The 23788-nt window shown below is 46.2% G+C and overlaps 1 protein-coding gene across 3 annotated transcripts in view; it reads left to right on the top strand.

Moving 5' to 3' along the window:
* The window catches only part of usp18 (ubiquitin specific peptidase 18), a 115371-nt gene that overhangs the window by 17484 nt on the left and 74099 nt on the right, over positions 1-23788 (top strand). The gene's annotated exons all lie outside the window — the stretch shown is intronic.

Genomic DNA, 23788 nt, shown 5'->3' with positions numbered 1-23788 from the left:
AAGGAGCGGCGAGAGACTGTAGAGGGACGTGATCGGGACCCAGGAAAGGCGTGAGTTCGGGGCCAGGGACCCAGGGGCAGCACGGGCCAGCCCACACTGCGGTATGTGTGTGCACTAGGTCCGTGCAGCAGAGCTGGTCTCCACTTGTCTTGGGTAATCCTTGCCACTGGACCAAGACTGAGCTCTGTCAAGCCCATGTGGTGGCTGGTGTGCAACGGCCACCACACGTTAAAAAAATCCACGCACAGGCATCTTCCACCCTTCAGGATGTAGTTCGAGTCCTTCATTGAAACACCTGTGAACTCATCCTTTTTTTGGCGTGGAAGCAAGTCATCCTCGCTTCGAGGGACTGCCTATGATGATGATGATAGGGAGGGAGGAACTTAATACAGTCACTATCACTAATGAAGTAGTATTCGGTAAAATAATGGGACTAAAGGTGGACAAGTTCCCTGGACCTGATGGCTTGCATCCTAGGGTCTTAAGAAGTAGCTGCAGAGATAGTGGATGCATTGGTTGTAATCTACCAAAATTCCCTAGATTCTGGGGAGGTCCCAGCTGATTGGAAAACCGCAAATGTAACGCCCCTATTTAAAAAAGGAGGCAGACAAAAAGCAGGAAACTATAGACCAGTTAGCCTAACATCAGTCGTTGAGAAAATGCTGGAGTCCATTATTAAGGAAGCAGTAGCAGGACATTTGGAAAAACATAATTCAATCAAACAGAATCAGCATGGTTTTATGAAAGGGAAATCATGTTTGACACATTTGCTGGAGTTCTATGAGGATGTAATGAGCAGGGTGGATAAGGGGGAACCAGTGGATGTGGTGTATTTGGATTTCCAGAAGGTATTTGATAAGGTGCCACATAAAAGGTTACTGCACAAGATAAAGTTCATGGGGTTGGGGGTAATATATTAGGTTGGATAGAGGATTGGCTAACTAACAGAAAACAGAGAGTCGGGATAAATGCTTCATTCTCTGATTGGCAATCAGTAACTAGTGGGGTGCCGCAGGGATCGGTGCTGGGACCCCAACTATTTACAATCTATATTAATGAGGTGGATGAAGGGACCGAGTGTAATGTAGCCAAGTTTGCTGATGATACAAAGATGGGTGGGAAAGCAAATTGTGAGGAGGACACAAAAAATCTGCAAAGGGATAAAGACAGACTAAGTGAGTGGGCAAAAATTTGGCAGATGGAATATAATGTGAGAAAATGTGAGATTATCCACTTTGGCAGAAAAATAGAAAAGCAAATTATAATTTAAATGGAGAAAAATTGCAAATTGCAGCACTACAGAGGGACCTGGGGGTCCTTGTGTATGAAACACAAACAGTTAGTCTGGAGGTACGGTTTGTAATCAGGAAGGCAAATGGAATATTGACCTTTATTGCAAGGGGGATAGAATATAAAAGCAGAGAAGTCCTGCTACAACTGTACAGGGTATTGGTGAGACCACACCTGGAGTATTGCGTACAGTTTTGGTCCCCGTATTTAAGGAAGGATATACTTGCATTGGAGGCTGTTCAGAGAAGGTTCACTTGGTTGATTCCGGAGATGAGGGTAGGTTGGGCCTATATACATTGCCGTTCAGAAGAATGAGAGGTGATCTTATTGAAACATATAAGATAATGAGGGGGCTCGACAAGGTGGATGCAGAGAGGATATTTCCACTCATAGGGGAAACTAAAACTAGGGGATATAGTCTCAGAATAAGGGGCCGCCCATTTAAAACGGAGATGAGGAGGAATTTCTTCTCTCAGAGGGTTGTAAATCTGTGGAATTCTCTACCCCAGAGAGCTGTGGAGGCTGGGTCATTGAATATATTTAAGGTGGCGATAGACAGATTTTTGAGCGATAAGGGAGTAAAGGGTTATGGGGAGCGGGCAGGGAAGTGGAGCTGAGTCCCGGATCAGATCAGCCATGATCTTATTAAATGGGGGAGCAGGCTCGAGGGGCCAAATGCTCCTGCACTTTTTCTTATGTTTTTATGAATCGTTGGATCCGGATCGATAAAGACTGAATAGGGCTCAGGAACAGGAATTACTGGATAGGGATCAGGAACAGGAATTACTGGATAGGGACCAGGAACAGGACTTATTGGATAGGGATCAGGAACAGGAATTACTGGATAGGGACCAGGAACAGGACTTATTGGATAGGGATCAGGAACAGGAATTACTGGATAGGGACCAGGAACAGGACTTATTGGATAGGGTCCAGGAGGAGGAATTACTGGATAGGGATCAGGAACAGGAAGTACTGGATAGAGACCCGGAGGAGGAATTACTGGATAGGGATCAGGAACAGGGATTACTGGATAGGGACCAGGAAGAGGAATTACTGGATAGGGATCAGGAACATGGATTACTGCATAGGGATCAGGAGCAGGGATTACTGGATAGGGATCAGGAACAGGACTCGCTGGATTGAGATCAGGATCAGGAATGAGTGGCCTTGAGTGCTCCCAGCCCCTCCCACCCCGGTTGCTGTGGAGCTGAGCTAATGCTGTGCCCCTGAGTTGCATGCCCTCATTGGGTGAATGTGTGAGCACATGGAGCATCGAGGCAGGTGGGGGAGGAAGTGGGAATGTGTTGGGTGTACAGGAATCACTGTGGCATGTGGCTCCGTTCAGTCCATCAATCAGACAACCGCTTTAAAAGCTGAGAGTTGAGAGAGTGAGGAAAGGGGCAGTGGCCTGCTGTGTTGCTCCTGCCACATTCACGGTACAGTCCTTGGTCTCCATCTCTGCTGGGCCTGAGTGACCTCCTGCCAGAAGAAATGCTTGTCTTACCCACTTCAAAGCGCGAGTCCCCGGGGGAGGTTTTCTTGCCGCCAATCATTTCAACGGAACTGAAAATAGGGCGCTTTCTATAACGGGTATCCAATCCACCACGCTAGTTCGACCTCTTTGTCTCATGGCTCGTGCCGGAGTTTGCCCCATTACATCAGCTACATGAGGATCACGATGGGGAGAGTGGATAAATGCAGACCTGCTATTGGCTGAAATTTTTTTAACTTGTTCTTTGGGATATTGAAAGGCAGCATTCATAAAGAGTCAACACCTAGTCTGGGACTGGAGTCACATGTAGGACAGACTGGGCAGGGGAGGGAGATTCCCTTCCCTGAAGGATATTAGTGAAGCAGTTGGGTTTTTAACAACAATCTGACCACTTCATGGTCGTTTTTCTGATTCCAGCCCACACGTTACCAGATATTTTGAATTCAGCTCGTCAAGGTGACCTTCAAACTCATGACCCCTGACCTGCTAGTCCAGTACCATAACCATTACACTGCCATACCCCGGTTTGATTCTGGCTTTTGTGGCATTAGCTGCAACAGCTCCAGCACTCCAAACCAGGCAAGGGAGCCGGATGTCATTCGAGACTCTGCTGACCACCATGTCAGCCATATCTCCGTGGGTAGCACCCTGGCCTCTTGAGTCAGCAGGTTGTAGATTCAAGTCCCGCTCCAGAGACTTGAGCACAAAAATCTGGGCTGACCCTCCAGTGCAGTGCTGAGGGAGTGCTGTACTGTTGGAGGTGCCGTCTTTTGGATAAGACGTTAAACCAAAGACATGTCTGCTCTCTTAGGTGGATGTAAATAATTCCATGGCACTATTTTGAAGAAGAGCAGGGGAGTTATGGCCAGTGGTGTCCTGGACAATATTTATCCCTCAATCAACATCACTGCAACAGATTATCTGGTCATTATCACAGTGATGTTTTGGGAACTTGCTGTGCGCAAATTGGCTGCCACAGTGACTACACTTCGAAAACACTCCATTGGCTGTAAAGTGCTTTGGGACATCAGGTGGTCCTGAAAGGCACTATATAAATGCAAGTCTTTCTTTCATCTAGTGAGCTCTGTTGGAAAGCATGTGGGGGAAGGGGCGGGAGGACAGGTTAGTTATGAGGAGACATTGAGACATAGACTATTTCCAATGCAGCAGACGAGGCTGAGAAGATTTATGGTGACTAGTTTTGATGTTGAACAGGGGAAGACCATTCCCTCTATTGAGAGTGAGGACGGAGGTTGGGCAAACTTTCTTTACACGGAGATTGCTGGAGCTTGGGGTGCTTTGCCATGGGGAGTGGTTGTTACAGAGACCATTGCAGAGACAATTTAAAAAAAGAAAATTAGGACTAAATATTTGAACCAGAGGAAGATATGGGGAGAGAACGGGGCAGTGGGATTCGTTTTGGATTGGTCCAGCAAAGAGTGGGCACAGACATGATGGGCCAAATGTCTGTCTTCTGCGCTGTATATCTCTATGGTTCCATAGATTGGGCTTGGCTGTATTGGCCCTACCCTTCCCCTCCCAGTCAGATGCAGTGCAACCTCTCACGGGCAGGGCTGATACGTGAAGAATGTCCAATTGGCTAAGGCACAGGACGATGTGTGCTGTCTGTGGCTCCGTACTTCAGCAAGGCTGGGCTGCCAGGAGAGGAACTCATCTGACTGATGTTAGAACAACATTTATTCTCTGAGATCTCAACAATTTACACCAGTTAATCTGGGTGGGAAATATGTCAAAACGATACTTCTGAGATTGGTACAAAAGTTCAGTGATCGTTATTATTGTGTTCCTAACACAGATGAGACTGCACACAGGGAGGTTAAAGTAACAGTGACCTCAGTCTTTATTAAGACACTCCAGAGTGAGGAACAGGCCTTAGGGGCTGGCTTATATACAGTGCTCCCAAGGGATGCTGGGATCCCTTGAGACTTCAGGGGATGAGCTCCCTGGTGGCAGAATGTGGGAGTGCATGCTTTACAGATACACAACTTCACTCCCCCACCCCTCTCCCCCCGCCCAAAGCCAAAGTGAAAACTATTTATAAGGTGAGGCGGTCGGGAGCCTTTCTTTCCCTGGTGGACCGCCTCGGTACAAATGTCTGTTCTGGTGTGTTGGCTGTGCCCTCGCTGGGCTGACGTGTTGTTGGCCCTACAGGGCTGCTAGGTGAGCCTGACCTTGCTGGGCTGTTGGGCGTGATGGATTCGATTTCCTGGTCCGGAGTGGTGTCGTTGATCCTTTGGGTGTGTGTTGTGGGCTCAAAAAAGGTGGTATCTGCTGTGGGTTGTTCAGGGCAGTCTGTGAACCGCAGCCTCGTTTGGTCCAGGTGCTTTCTGCAAATTTGTCCATTGTCTAGTTTGACTACAAACACCCTATTCCCTTCTTTAGCTATCACCGTGCCCGCGATCCACTTGGGACTATGTCCATAGTTTAGCTCATACACAGGGTCATTCAGATCAATTTCCCGTGACACAGTGGCGCGAACATCGTTTACATTTTGTTGCTGCCGCCTGCTCTCTACCTGATCATGCAGGTTGGGGTGAACCAACGAGAGTCTGGTTTTAAGTGTCCTTTTCATGCGTAGCTCAGCTGGGGACACACCTGTGAGCGAGTGGGGTCTCGTGCGGTAGCTGAGCAGTACTCGGGACAGGCGGGTTTGGAGTGAACCTTCTGTGACTCGTTTAATGCTCTGTTTGATGGTTTGTACTGCCCGCTCTGCCTGCCCATTGGAGGATGGTTTAAACGGGGCCGAGGTGACATGTTTGATCCCATTGCGGGTCATGAATTCTTTAAATTCGGCACTGGTGAAACATGGCCCGTTGTCACTGACCAGTATGTCAGGCAGGCCGTGGGTGGCAAACATGGCCCTCAGGCTTTCAATGGTGGTGGTGGCGGTGCTTCCCGACATTATTTCACATTCAATCCATTTTGAAAAAGCATCCACCACCACCAGGAACATTTTACCGAGAAACGGGCCCGCATAGTCGACATAGATCCTCAACCATGGTCTGGAGGGCCAGAACCACAAACTTAGTGGTGCCTCTCTGGGTACGTTGCTCAACTGAGCACACACGCTGCATTGCCGTACACAGGACTCTAAGCCAGAGTCGATACCGGGCCACCACACGTGGGATCTGACTATCGCTTTCATCATTACTATACCCAGGTGTGTGCTGTGGAGATAGAAACATAGAAACATAGAAAATAGGTGCAGGAGCAGGCCATTCAGCCCTTCTAGCCTGCACCGCCATTCAATGAGTTCATGGCTGAACATGCAACTTCAGTACCCCCTTCCTGCTTTCACGCCATACTCCTTGATCCCCCGAGTTGTAAGGACTTCATCTAACTCCCTTTTGAATATATTTAGTGAATTGGCCTCAACTACTTTCTGTGGTAGAGAATTCCACAGGTTCACCACTCTCTGGGTGAAGAAGTTTCTCCTTATCTCGGTCCTAAATGGCTTACCCCTTATCCTTAGACTGTGACCTCTGGTTCTGGACTTCCCCAACATTGGGAACATTCTTCCTGCATCCAACCTGTCCAAACCCGTCAGAATTTTAAACGTTTCTATGAGGTCCCCTCTCACTCTTCTGAACTCCAGTGAATACAAGCCCAGTTGATCCAGTCTTTCTTGATAGGTCAGTCCCACCATCCCGGGAATCAGTCTGGTGAATCTTCGCTGCACTCCCTCAATAGCAAGAATGTCCTTCCTCAAGTTAGGAGACCAAAACTGTACACAATACTCCAGGTGTGGCCTCACCAAGGCCCTGTACAACTGTAGCAACACCTCCCTGCCCCTGTACTCAAATCCACTCGCTATGAAGGCCAACATGCCATTTGCTTTCTTAACCGCCTGCTGTACCTGCATGCCAACCTTCAATGACTGATCTACCATGACACCCAGGTCTCGTTGCACCTTCCCTTTTCCTAATCTGTCACCATTCAGATAATAGTCTGTCTCTCTGTTTTTACCACCAAAGTGGATAACCTCACATTTATCCACATTATACTTCATCTGCCACGCATTTGCCCACTCACCTAACCTATCCAAGTCACTCTGCAGCCTCATAGCATCCTCCTCGCAGCTCACACTGCCACCCAACTTAGTGTCATCCGCAAATTTGGAGATACTACATTTAATCCCCTCGTCTAAATCATTAATGTACAATGTAAACAACTGGGGCCCCAGCACAGAACCCTGCGGTACCCCACTAGTCACTGCCTGCCATTCCGAAAAGTACCCATTTACTCCTACTCTTTGCTTCCTGTCTGACAACCAGTTCTCAATCCACGTCAGCACACTACCCCCAATCCCATGTGCTTTAACTTTGCACATTAATCTCCTGTGTGGGACCTTGTCGAAAGCCTTCTGAAAGTCCAAATATACCACATCAACTGGTACTCCTTTGTCCACTTTATTGGAAACATCCTCAAAAAATTCCAGAAGATTTGTCAAGCATGATCTCCCTTTTACAAATCCATGCTGACTTGGATCCGAGATGAATGCCTCCCTGCCCTTTTTGGGTAACACTACGCGGTTACCCCAGAACAGGCAGTCTGCCTGAATGGACAGCTCGCCCTTTCGCCGCTGGAACGGCTTGATTAGCTCTTGCATTTCAACGGGGATGCTGGCCCAGCTCCCATGCACTATACAGTTTTTTACTAGGGACAGCAGAGGATCTTGGCTGGTCCAAGTCCTAATCTGGCCGGCCGTGACAGGTGATTTATCATTTTCAAACACTTCTATGACCATCAACAAGTCTGTGGGCTGCGTCACCTTCAACAAGTTTGCAGGCTGCGCCATTTCCACCCCCGTGGTAGGCAATGGTAGCCGACTGAGAGCATGCGCACAGTTCTCGGTGCCTGGCCTGTGGAGGATGGTATAGTTATACGCTGATAGCGCGAGTGCCCACCTTTGTATGCGGGCTGAGGCTTTAGTATTTATCCCCTTGTTTTCAGCGAACAGGGATGTGAGGGGCTTGTGATCGGTTTCCAGCTCAAATTTGAGGCCAAACAGGGACTGATGCATTTTCTTTACCCTGAACACACACGCTAATGCCTCTTTCTCAATCATGCTGTAAGTCTTCTCGGCCTTAAAGACAAGCATAGGCGACAGGTTGCAACTTCCCTGCAACATTAGCTTGTTGTAATACATACCCGACTCCGTACGACGACGCATCACATGCTAGCACAAGTCTTTTACACGAGTTATACAATACAAGCAGCTTGTTGGAGCATAAAATGTTTCTGGCTTTCTCAAAAGCAATTACTTGGTTTTTTTCCCCATACCCAGTTCTCATCTTTACGTAATAACACATGTAGGGCCTTTAAAAGGGTGCTTAACCCCGGTAGGAAGTTACCAAAATAGTTGAGGAGTCCCAGGAATGACCGCAGCTCCGTGACATTTTGTGGTCTGGACGCGTTCCTGATAGCCTCTGTCTTGGCATCTGTGGGCCGAATGCCGTCCGCCGCAATCTTTCTCCCCATAAACTCCACTTCTGTTGCCATGAAGACGCATTTCGACCTCTTCAGCCGCAGCCCTATGCGATCCAGTCGCTGGAGGACCTCCTCCAGGTTTTGTAGGTGCTCGACGGTGTCCCGACCCGTGACCAATATGTCGTCCTGAAAAACCACCGTGCGTAGTACCGACTTGAGTAGGCTCTCCATGTTTCTCTGGAAGATCGCTGCAGCCGACCGAATTCCAAACGGGCATCTGTTGTAGATGAACAGTCCCTTGTGCGTGTTGATGCAGGTGAGACCCTTCGAAGACTTCTCCAGCTCCTGCATCATGTAGGCCGAAGTCAGGTCGAGCTTGGTGAGCGTCTTGCCTCCTGCCAGCATCGCAAATAGGTCATCTGCCTTAAGTAGCGGGTATTGATCCTGTAGTGAGAAACGATTAATAGTTACTTTATAATCGCCGCAAATCCTGAAAGTGCCATCACTTTTGAGTACTGGAACAACCGGGCTGGCCCACTCGCTGAATTCCGCTGGGGAGATGATGTCCTCATGTTGCAGCCTGTCCAGCTCGATTTCCACTCTCTCCCTCATCATGTGAGGGACCGCTCGCGCCTTGTGGTGAATGGGTCGTGCCTCTGAGACCAAATGGATCTGCACCTTCGCCCCGGAAAAGTTTCCAATGCCTCAAAAAGGGAAGGAAATTTGTTAAGAACCTGGGTACATGAGGCCTCATCGACATGTGATAGCACTCGGATGTCATCCCAGTTCCAGCGGATTTTGCCCAGCCAGCTCCTTCCAAGCAGTGTGGGCCCATCGCCCGAGACAATCCAGAGTGGCAGTTCGTGCACCATGCCCTCATAGGTGACCTTGACCATGGTGCTGCCCAGGACAGTGATAAGCTCTTTGGTGTACGTTCTCAGTTTCATGTGGATGGGGCTCAGGGCTGGTCTGAGTGCCTTGTTGCACCACAGTCTCTGAAACATCTTTTTATTCATGATGGATTGGCTAGCGCCAGTGTCCAGTTCCATGGCTACAGGTAAGCCATACAATTTTACATGTAGTATTATAGGTGAACATTTCTTCGAAAATGTGTGCACCCCGTGTACTTCAGTATCTGCCTCCACTCTCTGAGGCTCGAAATTTCTTTGATCCACCATGGACTGATCTTCCTCTGCCACGTGGTTTTGCAGAGTTTGCAGCTCCTCTTCAAGCTCGTTGGAGGTGCCCGATTGTTCCACAGTTCTTGCAAACATACCCTTTGAAGTGGCATGAATAGGCTGAATGGAAGCCTCCACAACACCAACAAGGTGTGAATTGTCTTGCATTCATCCTTTGTTGTGGACTCTGAGTCATTTGGGTCACCTGAGGCCTACTGGCAGTTGCAGACTCGTGGTTTCTGCCCTGTACATTTCCGCTCGCAAACACAGTTCCAGTTACTTTATGAACATTGCAAGCACTTGTGTGCTGAGAGATTTGTTTGGTGTTATCACTGGTGGACATAAACGCCTGTGCTATCGCAATGGCTGTACCGAGGGTTGGTGTCTCTACAGTCAAAAGTTTTCGTAGGATGGTCTTGTGGCCAATGCCCAGTACAAAAAAGTCTCTGCGCATCTGCTCCAAGTCGCCATCAAACTCACATTGTCCTGCAAGTCGCCTTAGCTCGGCGACGTAGCTCGCCACTTCCTGACCTTCAGATCGCTGGCAAGTGTCGCCATCAGCACGCTCTCCCTCGGGTTAAGATGCTCCCGAACCAGTGTACACAGCTCCTTATACGACTTATCTGTGGGTTTCACAGGAGCCAGAAGATTCTTCATGAGGCTGTCGGTCGGTGCCCCGCAGACTGTGAGGATGACCGCTCTCCTTTTTGCAGCGCTTCCTTCTCCATCCAGCTCGTTGGCTATAAAGTACTGGTCTGGCCGTTCGACATAGGCTTCCCCGTCCTCACCCTCCGTGAACTTCTCCAGGATGCCCACAATTTGCTGCATCTTTGCGTTGAATTCGTATACTCGTCACCAGTTATTGTGTTCCTAACACAGATGAGACTGCACACAGGGAGGTTAAAGTAACAGTGACCTCAGTCTTTATTAAGACACTCCAGAGTGAGGAACAGGCCTTAGGGGCTGGCTTATATGCAGTGCTCCCAAGGGATGTTGTAATGCATGCTTTACAGATACACAACAGTTATCAGAACATAAGAAACAGGAGCAGGAGTAGGCCATGCGGCCCCTCGAGCCTGATCCGCCATTTAATAAAACCATGGCCGATCTTCTGCATCAGCTCCATCTTCCCGCACTATCCCCATATCCCATGATTCCCTGAGTGCCCAAAATTCTATTGATCTCAGTCTTGAATATACTCAATGACTGAGCATCCACAGCCGACTGCGTGTATTGGCGCCGTTTTCTTTTCCATGTCCGTGGCGAACGGTGCCATCGGGTGCCTGCGGCGTGTGATAGGCCTGGGGCAGGGTATCAGTATCAGTGCCTTCACTCTCCTGAGGTCACTGGCCTATAACTTGTGGGGACACCTGGGGCAGGGCATCTTTACCCTCCCAAATTCGCTCGCTTGCTACTTTTGGGAACACTCTATTCCTGACATCTTGCAACATTTTGTTCTTTACATTCTTAATCGGTTCGTTACATTGATTGCCATGCATACAATGTCTCTTTAAGTTCAGTTGGTTGCAGGTCTCCTTTAAGAGAACCCTGCCACGCCATGCTGCACCTCGCTGCACAGGGACGCCATCTTGCTTCTGTCCTCGAGGTCGACTGCCTTGATCCTTCTCTGCCGCGATTCTGCCACAAAAGCTGGAAGAGTGCCTGTGAATTCGATCTTCCTCCCCAGGAGTCCTGCCACTGGAGCTGGGAAGATACTTTTAAGTTGTTCCGGTCGAATCATTGCCACGCTGTCATGATGGATGGTCTGTGCCTCAGGTGCTGCGCTGGTCTGTTCTCTGGTGCCTGGCCCAAGCGAAGGTGATGTTTTGCTCTGCCTCTGAGCACGGGGGACATCGATTGCTGGAGTGAGGAGGTCTTCCCATTTCCACTGCATCTTCCCCATCCACCTTCTTCCGAGTAGCATTGGACCATCACCTGCAACAATCCACAGAGATAACTTGTGCACCACGCCATTATGGATTACACTTACATCAACACTACCAAGGACTGGGATCAGCTCCTTGGTGTAGGTGCGCAACTTTTCCTGTACTGGAACCAGCTCGGGTCGTTTTTCATTCCATAGCCTCTCAAAGGCATCCTGGCTCATCACTGACTGGCTCGCTCTCATGTCCACTTCCATGCCATTTATCTCGACTTTCATCTTCACTGGAGGACAATCGGTGGAGCAGGTATACACTCCATTCACCACTTCTTGGGGCTGAGCTGCCTCTCTGACCAAATCATCATACTTCCCACTGGATTTAAAGTCATCTACCGATTCCTCTGCTAGACGGTGAGTCGTGTTTCTTTTACATTTACGCTGGAGGTGGCCCTTTGTGTTACAGGCTTTGCATACGTACTCCACAAACTGACAATGGTGAGCCCTATGGTTTCCTCTGCAACGCCAGCATGGTGCTGCTCGATTAGCACCCCTTGGCGGACTCTGAGTTTTGGAACCCTGAGGTCTGTGCTCCCTGCCCTGGGCAGAGCCACGTTCTACAGTCTTGCCTGTGAAAGGCACCATTCTGTGTACAGTACTTGCCGGGTTTGCGTCCTCAGGATGAATGATTTGTTTGGTGCTGCAGGTCGAGGTCATGAACGCCTGACTGATGCTGATGGCCTTCTGCAGGTTGACGGTGGTGTCGGTAGATAATAGCTTGTGAAGGAGGCTCTCGTGGCCAATTCCCATAACAAAGATGTCTGTCAATGCTTCGTTGAAGTGTGTGCCGAAATCATACGCTGCAGCAAGTCTCCTGAGGTCGGCCGCATATTTTGCAATCTCCTGGCCCTGAGCTCTGCAGTGAGTGTAGAATCTGTGCCTGGCCGTGAGGACGCTCTCTTTTGGTTTTAGTTGGTTGCGAATTAGTTCAGTCAGCTCATTGTATGTCTTATCCTTGGCCTTCGTGGGTGCCAGCAAGTCCCTGACGAGGCGGTAGACCTCGGGCCCACAACTGGTTAGCAGTATAGCTTTGTGCTTCTCCGCCAATATGTCCATCTCACCTGCCAGGTCGTTTGCCATGAAATATAGCTCGAGCCTTTCCGTGAAGGCATCCCGATCATCACCCTCTGCGAAGTCTTTTAGTGTGCCAAAGGTAACCATAATCACGTGAAAGTCCGTATTCTCGTCGCCAGTTATTATGTCTGTAGTGTACTTATGAATGACTCCACGAAGCAACGTGTTATACTCAAACTGTAGTGACCTTGGTCCTTTACGTAACTCCAGAGTGAGGCAGCCACATGGTGGCTACCCTTTTATACAGCCCCTGCCACCAGGGCAGGAAACCCCGGTCTCCACCAATAGCACCCTCTAGTGGTGCCAGCATGTATATACACAGTGTAAACCTTATTGATAGTACATCAGGTAAACAAGTCCCCATCTTATGCAACTATACAGTGATTACACAGAGGGTATATCTATAGTCTGCATTTTTAAAAGAGTTCACCTCTCATTCTTCTAAACTGCAGAAAGTATACTACTCAATCTACTCAATCTCTCCTCAACAAACAGCCCTCTCGTCCCAGGAATCAATCTAGTGAACATTTGTTGCACTCCCTATAAGACAACTATATCCTTCCTTAGGTAAGGAGACCAAAACTGTACAGAGTACTCCAGGTATGGTCTCCCCAGGGCCCTGTATAATTGCAGTAAGGCTTCCTTACTTTTATACTCCAATCCCCTTGCAATAAAGACTGACACACAATTTGCCTTCCTAATTGCCTACTGTACCTGCATGTTAATGTTCTGTGATTGGTGTACAGGACCCCTAAATCCCTCATTTACTGGTCTCTCACCTTTTAAAAAAAATTATATTTTTCTATTTTTCCCACCAAAGTGGATAATTTCACATTTCCCCACATTATACTCCCATCTGCCACCTCTTGCCCAATCACTTAATCAGTCTATATAACTTTGCATCCTCCTCACAGCTTACTTTCCCACCAAAGTTGGACATGTAGCACTCAATCCCCGATCTAAGTTACTGATATAGATTGTGAATAACTGAGGCCCAAGCACCGATTCTTGCAATACCCCATTAGTTACACCCTGCTATCCCAAAACCTGTTACCATGACGAATAATAGATTCTAGCATTTTCCTGACTGATGTCAGGCTAACTGGCCTGTAGTTCCCTGTTTTCTCTCTGCCTCCTTTCTTGAACAGTAATGTTATATTTGCTCCCTTCTATTCTAGAATCTAGGGAATTCTGGGAGATCAAAACCAAAGCATCCGCGATCTCTGTAGCCACCTCTTTTAAAACTCAAAGTTGTAGGCCGTCCGGTCCAGGGGATTTGTCAGCTTTTATTGCTCCAGTACATTTTCTTTACTAATATTAATTACTTTAAGTTCCTCATTAGCCCCTTGGTTCCTCACTTTTTCCATTTTTTTGTGTCTCCTACTGTGAACTGACAGAAAATATTTGTTAACATCTGCCATTTCCTTATTCCCCATTATAATTTCAGTTGTCTCAGCCAATAAGGGACCCACATTTACTCTTCCTTTTTACATACTTGTAGAAGCTCTTACAATCTGTTTTTATGTCTCTTGCTAGTTTACCCTCAAGTTCTATTTTCTCTCTGTCAATTTCTTCGTCATCCTTTGCTGATTTTAAAACCCTCCCAATCCTCAGGCTTACTATTTTTGGCAACATTGTAAGCCTATTGTAAACTTTCCCATCTTCCTCAGCCAACTCGCCCCTCATACCTCTGTAATTGGCTTTGTTTACATTTACTTTCAGGCTTAAGAGAAGCAAAAGAGGAAATAGCAGAGGCTCTGACCATCATTTTCCAGCCCTCTCTGGCTATAGGTGCGGTGCCAGAGGACTGGAGGACTGCTAATGTTGTACCTTTGTTTAAAAAGGGAGAAAGGGATAGACCAAGTAATTACAAGCCAGCCAGCCTAACCTCCGTGGTGGAAAAATTTTTGGAAAAATCCTGGGGGTCATGATAAATCTTCATTGAGAAAGACATGGATTAATCAAGGACCTTGGCAGGACCGGAACCAATGTCCTAGGGGGAGTGTTTGCTAGTGCTGTTGGGGAGGAGTTAAACAAATATGGCAGGGGGATGGGAACCTATGCAGAGAGACAGAGGGAAGTAGAATGGGGGCAGAAGCAAAAGATAGAAAGAAGAAAAGTAAAAGTGGAGGGCAGAGAAACCTAAGGCAAAAATCAAAAAGGGCCACATTACAGCAAAATTCTAAAGGGGCATAGTGTGTTAGAAAGACAAGCCTGAAGGCTCTGTGCCTTAATGCGCGGAGTATTCGGAATAAGGTGGACGAATTAACTGCGCAGATAGCAGTTAACGGGTATGATGTAATTGGCATCACGGAGACGTGGCTCCAGAGTGACCAAGGCTGGGAACTCAACATCCAGGGGTATTCAACATTTAGGAAGGATAGACAGAAAGGAAAAGAAGGTGGGGTGGCATTGCTGGTTAAAAAGGAAATTAATGCAATAGTAAGAAAGGACATTAGCTTCGATGATGTGGAATCGGTATGGGTGGAGCTACGGAATACCAAGGGCAGAAAACGCTAGTGGGAGTTGTGTACAGACTACCAAACAGTAGTAGTGAGGTTGGGGACAGCATCAAACAAGAAATTAGGGATGCATGCAATAAGGGTACAGCAGTTATCATGGGTGACTTTAATCTACATATTGATTGGGCTAACCAAACTGGTTGCAATGCGGCGGAGGAGGATTTGCTGGAGTGTATTAGTGATAGTTTTCTAGACCAATATGTCAAGGAACCAACCAGGGAGCTGGCCATCCTAGACTGGGTGATGTGTAATGAGAAAGGACTAATTAGCAATCTTGTTGTGCGAGACCCCTTGGGGAAGAGTGACCATAATATGGTAGAATTCTTTATTAGGATGGAGAGTGACACAGTTAATTCAGAAACTAGGGTCCTGAACTTAAGGAAAGGTAACTTTGATGGTTTGAGGAGTGAATTAGCTAGAATAGACTGGCAAATGATACTTAAAGGGTTGATCGTGGATAGGCAATGGCAAACATTTAAAGATCACATGGATGAACTTCAGCAATTGTACATCCCTGTCTGGAGTAAAAATAAAACGGGGAAAGTGGCTCAACTGTGGCTAACAAGGGAAATTAAGGATAGTGTTAAATCTAAGGAAGAGGCATATAAAATGGCCAAAAAAAGCAGCAAACCTGAGGACTGGGAGAAATTTAGAATTCAGCAGAGGAGGACAAAGGGTTTAATTAAGAGGGGGAAAATAGAGTACGAGAAGAAGCTTGTCGGGAACATAAAAACTGACTGCAAAAGCTTCTATAGATATGTGAAGAAAAAAAGATTAGTGAAGACTAACGTAGGTCCCTTGCAGTCAGATTCAGGTGAATTTATAATGGGGAACAAAGAAATGGCAGACCAATTGAACAAATACCTTGGTTCTGTCTTCACGAAGGAAGACACAAATAACCTTCCGGAAGTACTAGGGGTCCGAGGGTCTAGTGAGAAGGAGGAACTGAAGGATATCCTTATTAGGCGGGAAATTGTGTTCGGGAAATTGATGAGATTGAAGGCCGATAAATCCCCGGGGCCTGATAGGCTGCATCCCAGAGTACTTAAGGAAGTGGCCCTAGAAATAGTGGATGCATTGGTGATCATTTTCCAACAGTCTATCGACTCTGGATCAGTTCCTATGGACTGGAGGGTAGCTAATGTAACACCACTTTTTAAAAAGGGAGGGAGAGAGAAAGCGGGTAATTATAGACCGGTTAGCCTGACATCAGTAGTGGGGAAAATGTTGGATCAATCATTAAGGATGAAATAGCAGCGCATTTGGAAAGCAGTGACAGGATCGGTGCAAGTCAACATGGATTTATGAAGGGGAAATCATGCTTGACGAATCTTCTGGAATTTTTTGAGGATGTAACGAGTAGAGTGGACAAGGGAGTGGTGTATTTGGACTTTCAAAAGGCTTTTGACAAGGTCCCACACAAGAAATTGGTGTGCAAAATCAAAGCACATGGTATTGGGGGTAATGTATTGACGTGGATAGAGAACTGGTTGGCAGACAGGAAGTAGAGAGACGGGATAAACGGGTCCTTTTCAGAATGGCAGGCAGTGACTAGTGGAGTACCGCAGGGCTCAGTGCTGGGACCCCAGCTCTTTACAATATACATCAATGATTTAGATGAAGGAATTGAGTGTAATATCTCCAAGTTTTCAGGTGACACGAAACTGGGTGGCGGTGTGAGCTATGATGGGGGCCCTAAGAGGCTGCAGAGTGACTTGGACAGGTTAGGTGAGTGGGCAAATGCATGGCAGATGCAGTATAATGTGGATAAATGTGAGGTTATCCACTTTGGCAGCAAAAACGCTAAGACAGAATATTATCTGAATGGTGACAGATTAGGAAAAGGGGAGGTGCAAAAAGATCTGGGTGTCATAGTTCATCAATCATTGAAAGTTGGCATGCGGGTACAGCAGGTGGTAAAGAAGGCAAATGGTATGTTGGTCTTCATAGCTAGGGGATTTGAGTATAGGAGCAGGGAGGTCTTACTGCAGTTGTACAGGGCCTTGGTGAAGCCTCACCTGGAATATTGTGTTCAGTTTTGGTCTCCTAATCTGAGGATGGACATTCTTGCTATTGAGGGAGTGCAGCGAAGGTTCACCAGACTGATTCCCGGGATGGCTGGACTGACATATGAGGAGAGACTCTATCAACCTTTATACACTGGAGTTTAGAAGGATGAGAGGGGATCTCATAGAAACATACAAGATTCTGACGGGACGGGACAGGTCCGATGCAGGTAGATTGTTCCCGATGTTGGGGAAGTCCAGAACCAGGGGACACAGTCTTAGGATAAGGGGTAGGCCATTTAGGACTGAGATGAGGAGAAACTCCTTCACTCAGAGAGTTGTTAACCTGTGGAATTCCCTGCCGTAGAGTTGTTGATGCCAGTTCATTGGATATATTCAAGAGGGAGTTAGATATGGCTAACGGGATCAAGGAGTATGGAGAGAAAACAGGAAAAGGGTACTGAGGGAATGATCAGCCATGATCTTATTGAATGGTGGTGCAGGCTCGAAGGGCCGAATGGCCTACTCCTGCACCTATTTTCTATGTTTCTAAGGACAGTCAGCATGGATTTATTAAGGGAAGGTTGTGTCTGACTAACTTGATTGAAATTTTCGAGGAGATAACCAGGAGGGTCGATGAAGGCAGTGCGTATGATGTAGTGTTTATGGATTGTTGGAAAGCTTTTGATAAGGTCCCACATGGCAGACTGGTCACCGAAAGTAAAAGCCCATGGGATCCAGGGCAAAGTGGCAAGTTGAATCCAAAATTGGCTCAGAGGCAGGAAGCAAAGGGTAATGGTTGATGGGTGTTTTTGTGACTGGAAGGCTGTATCCAGTGGGATTCCGCAGGGCTCAGTGCTGGGCCCCTTGCATTTTGTGGCATATATCAATGACTTGAATGTTGGGGATATGATTAAGAAGTTTGCAGATGACACTAAAATAGGCTGTGTGGTTGATAATGAAGAAGAAAGCTGCAGACTGCAGGAAGATATCAATGTACTGGTCAGGTGGGCAGAACAGTGGCAAATGGAATTCAATCCGGTTAAGTGTGAGGGAATGCATTTGTGGAGGTTTAACAAGGCCAGGGAATATACATTAAATGGTACAACACTGAAAAATGTAGAGGAATAAGGGGATCTTGGAGTGCAGGTCCGCAGATCCCTGAAGGTAGCAGGCCAGGTAGATAATGTGGTTGAGAGGCATACGGAATACTTGCATTTATTAGTCGAGTATGGAATACAAGAGCAAGGAGGTTATGCTTGAACTGTATAAAACAATGGTTAGGCCGCAGCTGGAGTACTGTGTGCAGTTCTGGTCACCACATTACAGGAAAGATGTGATTGCACTGGAAAGGGTGCAAAGGAGATTTACAAGAATGTTGCCTGGACTGGAGAATTTTGGCTATGAGGAAAGATTGGAGATGCTGGGTTTGTTTTCTTTGGAACAGAGGAGGCTGAGGGGAGACCTGATTGAGGTGTATAAAATTATAGAGTGGATAAGAAGGATCTCTTCCCCTTGGCAGAGGAGTCAGCAACCAGGGGACATAGATTTAAAGTAATTGGGAGGAGGTTTAGAGAAGATATGAGGGGAAATGTCTTCACCCAGAGGGTGGTGGGAGTCTGGAACTCCCTGCCTGAAAGGGTGGTAGAGACAGAAAGCCTCCCCACATTTAAAAAGTACTTGGATGTGCACTTGATGGAAACCTATGCAGGGAGACAGAGGGAAATAAAATGGGGGCAGAAGCAAAAAATAGAAAGGAGAATAGTAAAAGTGGAGGGCAGAGAAACCCAAGGCAAAAATCAAAAAGGGCCACATTACAGCGAAATTCTAAAGGGACAAAGAGTGTTAAAAAGGACAAGCCTGAAGGCTCTGTGCCTCAATGCGAGGAGTATTTGTAATAAGGTGGATGAATTAACTACGCAGGTAGCTATTAACGATTATGATATAATGGGGATTACGGAGACATGGCTCCAGGGTGATCAAGGCTGGGAACTCATCATCCAGAGGTATTCAACAATCAGGAAGGATAGACAGAAAGGAAAAGGAGGTGAGATTGCGTTGCTGGTTAAAAAGGAAATTAATGCAATAGTAAGAAAGGACATTAGCTTGGATGATGTGGAATTGGTATGGGTAGAGCTGCAGAATACCAAAGGGCAGAAAACGCTAGTGGGAGTTGTGTACAGACCACCAAACAGTAGTAGTGAAGTTGGGGATGGCATCAAACAAGAAATTAGGGATGCATGCAATAAGGGTACAGCAGTTATCATGGACGACTTTAATCTACATATAGATTGGGCTAACCAAGCTGGTAGCAATGCAGTGGAGGAGGATTTCCTTGAGTGTATTAGGGATAGCTTTCTAGACCAATATGTCAAGGAACCAACTAGAGAGCTAGCCATCCTAGACTGGGTGTTGTGTAATGAGAGAGGACTAATTAGCAGTCTTGTTGTGTGAGGCCCCCTGGGGAAGAGTGACCATAATATGGTCGAATTCTTTATTAAGATGGAGAGTGACAGTGTTAATTCAGAGACTAGGGTCCTGAACTTAAGGAAAGGTAACTTCGACGGTATGAGATGTGAATTGGCTAGGATAGACTGGCAAATGATACTTAAAGGGTTGACAGTGGATAGGCAATGGCAGACATTTATAGATTACATGGATGAACTTCAACAATTGTACATCCCTGTCTGGAGTAGTAATAAAACGGGGAAGGTAGCTCAACCATGGCTAACAAGGGAAATTAGGGATAGTGTTAAATCTAAGGAAGAGGCATATAAATTGGCCAGAAAAAGCAGCAAACCTGAGGACTGGGAGAAATTTAGAATTCAGCAGAGGAGGACAAAGGGTTTAATTAGGAGGGGGAAAATAGAGTATGAGAGGAAGCTTGCCGGGAACATAAAAACTGACTGTAAAAGTTTCTATTGATATGTGAAGAGAAAAAGATTAGTGAAGACCAACGTAGATCCCTTGCAGTTAGAATCAGGTGAATTTATAATGGGGACAAAGAAATAGCAGACCAATTGAACAAATATTTTGGATCTGTCTTCACGAAGGAAGACACAAATAATCTTCAGGAAATACTGGGCTTTCGAGGGTCTAGTGAGAAGGAGGAACTGGAGGAAATCCTTATTAGTCAGGAAATTGTGTTAGGGAAATTGATGGGATTGAGGGCCGATAAATCCCCGGGGCCTGATAGGCTGCATCCCAGAGTACTTAAGGAAGTGGCCCTAGAAATAATGGATGCATTGGTGGTCATTTTCCAATGTTCTATTGACTCTGGATCAGTTCCTATGGACTGGAGGGTAGCTAATGCAACACCACTTTTTAAAAAAGGAGGGAGAAAGAAAACAGGGAATTATAGACCGGTTAGCCTGACAGCAGTGGTGGGGAAAATGTTGGAATCAATTATTAAAGATGAAATGGCAGCGCATTTGGAAAGCAGTGACAGGATCGGTCCAAGTCAGTATGGATTTATGAAAGGGAAATCATGCTTGACAAATCTTCTAGAATTTTTTGAGGATGTAACTCGTAGATGGACAAGGGAGAACCAATGGATGTGGTTTATCTGGACTTTCAAAAGGCTTTTGACAAGGTCCCACACAAGAGATTAGTGTGCAAAATTAAAGCACATGATATTGGGGGTAATGTATTGACGTGGATAGAGAACTGGTTGGCAGACAAGAAGCAGAGAGTCGGATTAAACGCGTCCTTTTCAGAATGGCAGGCATTGACTAGTGGGGTGCCGCAGGGCTCAGTGCTGGGATCCCACCTACTTACAATATACATCAATGATTTAGATGAAGGAATTGAATGCAATATCTCCAAGTTTGCAGATGACACTTAGCTGTGTGGCGGTGTGAGCTGTGAGGAGGATGCTAAGAGGCTGTAGGGTGACTTGGACAGGTTAGGTGAGTGGGCAAATGCATGGCAGATGCAGTATAATGTGGATAAATCTGAGGCTATCCACTTTGGTGGCAAAAACAGGAAGACAGAATATTATCTGAATGGTGACAGATTAGGAAAAGGGGAGGTGCAATGAGACCTGGATGTCATGGTACATCAGTCATTGAAGGTTGGCATGCAGGTACAGCAGGCGGTGAAGAAGGCAAATGGCATGTTGGCCTTCATAGCGAGAGGATTTGCGTATAGGAGCAGGAAGGTCTTACTGCAGTTGTACAGAGCCTTGGTGAGGCCACACCTGGAATATTGTGTTAGTTTTGGTCTTCTAATCTGAGGAAGAATGTTCTTGCTATTGAGGGAGTACTGCGAAGGTTCACCAGACTGATTCCCGGGATGGCAGGACTGACATATGAGGAGAGACTGGATCAACTGTGCTTGTATCCACTGGAGTTTAGAAGAATGAGGTGGATCTCATAGAAACATAAAATTCTGACTGGATTGGATAGATTAAAGGCAGGAAGAATGTTCCCATTGCTGGGGAGTTCCAGAACCAGGGGTCACAGTCTAGGAATAAGGGGTAAGCCATTTAGGACCGAGACGATGAGAAACTTCTTCAATCAGAGAGTGGTTAACCTGTGGAATTCCCTACCGCAGAGAGTTGTTGAGGGCCAGTTCATTGGATATATTCAAAAGGGAGATAGATATGGATCTTCCGGCCAAATGGATCAAGGGGTATGGAGAGAAAGCAGGAAAGGGGTACTGAGGTTGAATGATCAGCCATAATGTTATTGAATGGCGGTGCAGGCTCGAAGGGCTGAATGGCCTGCTCCTGCACCTAATTTCTATGTTTCTATAAAGTACTGTGATCTACAGGGCTACGGACCAAGAGCTGGAAAGTGGGATTAGGCTGGCTAGCTCTTGGTCGGCCGGCGCGGACACAATGGGCCAAAATAGCCTCCTTCCGTGATATAACTTTCTATGATTCTATGACTAACCACAGCACTCTCAAACTTAATATGAAATTCTATCATATTATGATCACTCTTCCCTAGAAGATCCTTTATTATAAGATTATTATTTAACCCTGTCTCACTATGCAATGCTAGATCTAAAATAGGCTGTTTCCTAGTTGGTTCCTTGACATTGTTTTAGAAAACTGTCTCGAATGAATTCCATAAACTCGTCTTCCAAGCTACTTTTTCCAATTGGTTTGCCCACTCTATAATATATATTGAAATAGTGCCATGGGATCTTAAACGTCCACCTAAGAGAGCAGTTTAATGTCTCGACTGAAAGATGGCATCTCTGACAGTGCAGCACTCCGTCAGTACTACACTGGAATGTCAGCCTAGATTTTTGTATTCAAGTCTCTGGAATGGGACTTGAACCTACAACCTTCTGGCTGAGAGATGAGTGTGCTACACACTGAGTAATGGCTGACATGAAGATTAAAGTCCCCCAGTAGTATTACATTAGCCTTGTTACATGCTCCTCTAATTGCCTGATTTTATATTCAGTCCAACAGTCGCTAATGCCCTATTCCTTATTAAACTCTCTGCCTCTTCCTGATATAATCTGCTTGATTTTACCCAAATCACTACTCTGGTGTACGGCCTTGCCTTCTCTCTGCAGACTTACAAATTTACCCTTATCTGAACCCTCCTTCCCCTTATTAGTTTAAAGCTCCATCTTTAGCTGTATATGAGAATGAAGCTTCATAGCTCCTTCATAGATTCATAAATATTAGATTTAGTAATGAGGCAGATTTAGTAATGAGGCAGATTTAGTAACGAGGCAGATTTAGTAATGAGGCAAATTTAGTTAACAGCCTAATGGTGAGTGAACATTTATCCAATAGTGACCATAACATGATTAAGTTCAACGTAGCGTTTGAAAGGAAAAAACACGAAACAGCACCTAAGATTCTAGATTTGAGTAAGGCCGACTTCAACGGGATAAGACAGAGACTGTCCACAGTAAACTGGGACAACCGGTTAATGGGTAAAACAACAGGAGGTCAGTGGGAAATGTTCAAACAAGAATTTAATGTGATACAGAATCAGTTTATATCCTGAGGAGCTAGAGATAAGCCATGACGATTAAAGTGGTAAGGGACAGCATAAAACTGAAAGAAAAAGCATACAATAGTGCAAAAACTTGCAAAGGATCAAAATCAACACAAAGAATTTTTACAATTATATTACGAAAAAAAGTGTTGTCAGGAGCAATTTTGGCCCCTTGAAAACTGATAATGGTGAGATTGTCAGTGATAAGCAAATGGTGGCATGTTGAATAATTACTTTGCAGTATTTACCGCAGAGGAAAAGTTTAGCATGCTGGACATCCCAAGGAAACTAATTTGAATCAGGGATGGGGACTCACCTAAATTAACGTAAGCAAATTAGCACCATTATTTTCATCATTAGTTAAAGAGTGACAAATCCCCAGGGCCAGCTGGCTTCCATCCCAGGGGTTTAAAGAAGGTAGGTGAGCACATTGCAGATGCCCCAACTATAATCTTCCAAAGTTCTTTCGATTCAGGAACCGATCCTTCAGATTGGAAAATTGCGCATATCACTCTGCTATTTAAGAATGGTGATAGAGGGAAACCAGGGATATTAGACCAGTCAGCCTAACATCTGTTGTCGGGAAATTACTAGAGTCTATAATTAAGGTTCGGGTGACTGAACACATCGAAGATTTTCAGCTGATCAGAGAGAGCCGGCATGGATTTGTGTAAGGTAGGTCATGAGGTGACTAAAGTAGTGGACAGGGGAATGTCTATGGATGTTATTCATATGGACTTCCAGAAGGCATTTGATAAAGTCCCACATAAGAGATTGCTAATGAATGTTGAAGCTCATGGAATTGAGGGCAAATGATTGACCTGGTTCAGAAATTGGCTGAGCGGCAGGAGACAGAGAGTAGGGATA

This window comes from Pristiophorus japonicus, chromosome 15 (genome assembly GCF_044704955.1).
Source record: "Pristiophorus japonicus isolate sPriJap1 chromosome 15, sPriJap1.hap1, whole genome shotgun sequence".
NCBI classification, from domain to species: Eukaryota; Metazoa; Chordata; class Chondrichthyes; family Pristiophoridae; genus Pristiophorus; species Pristiophorus japonicus.
The sequence above is the reverse complement of the archived record's forward strand: the minus strand, read 5'-3'. Positions and strand labels throughout refer to the sequence as shown.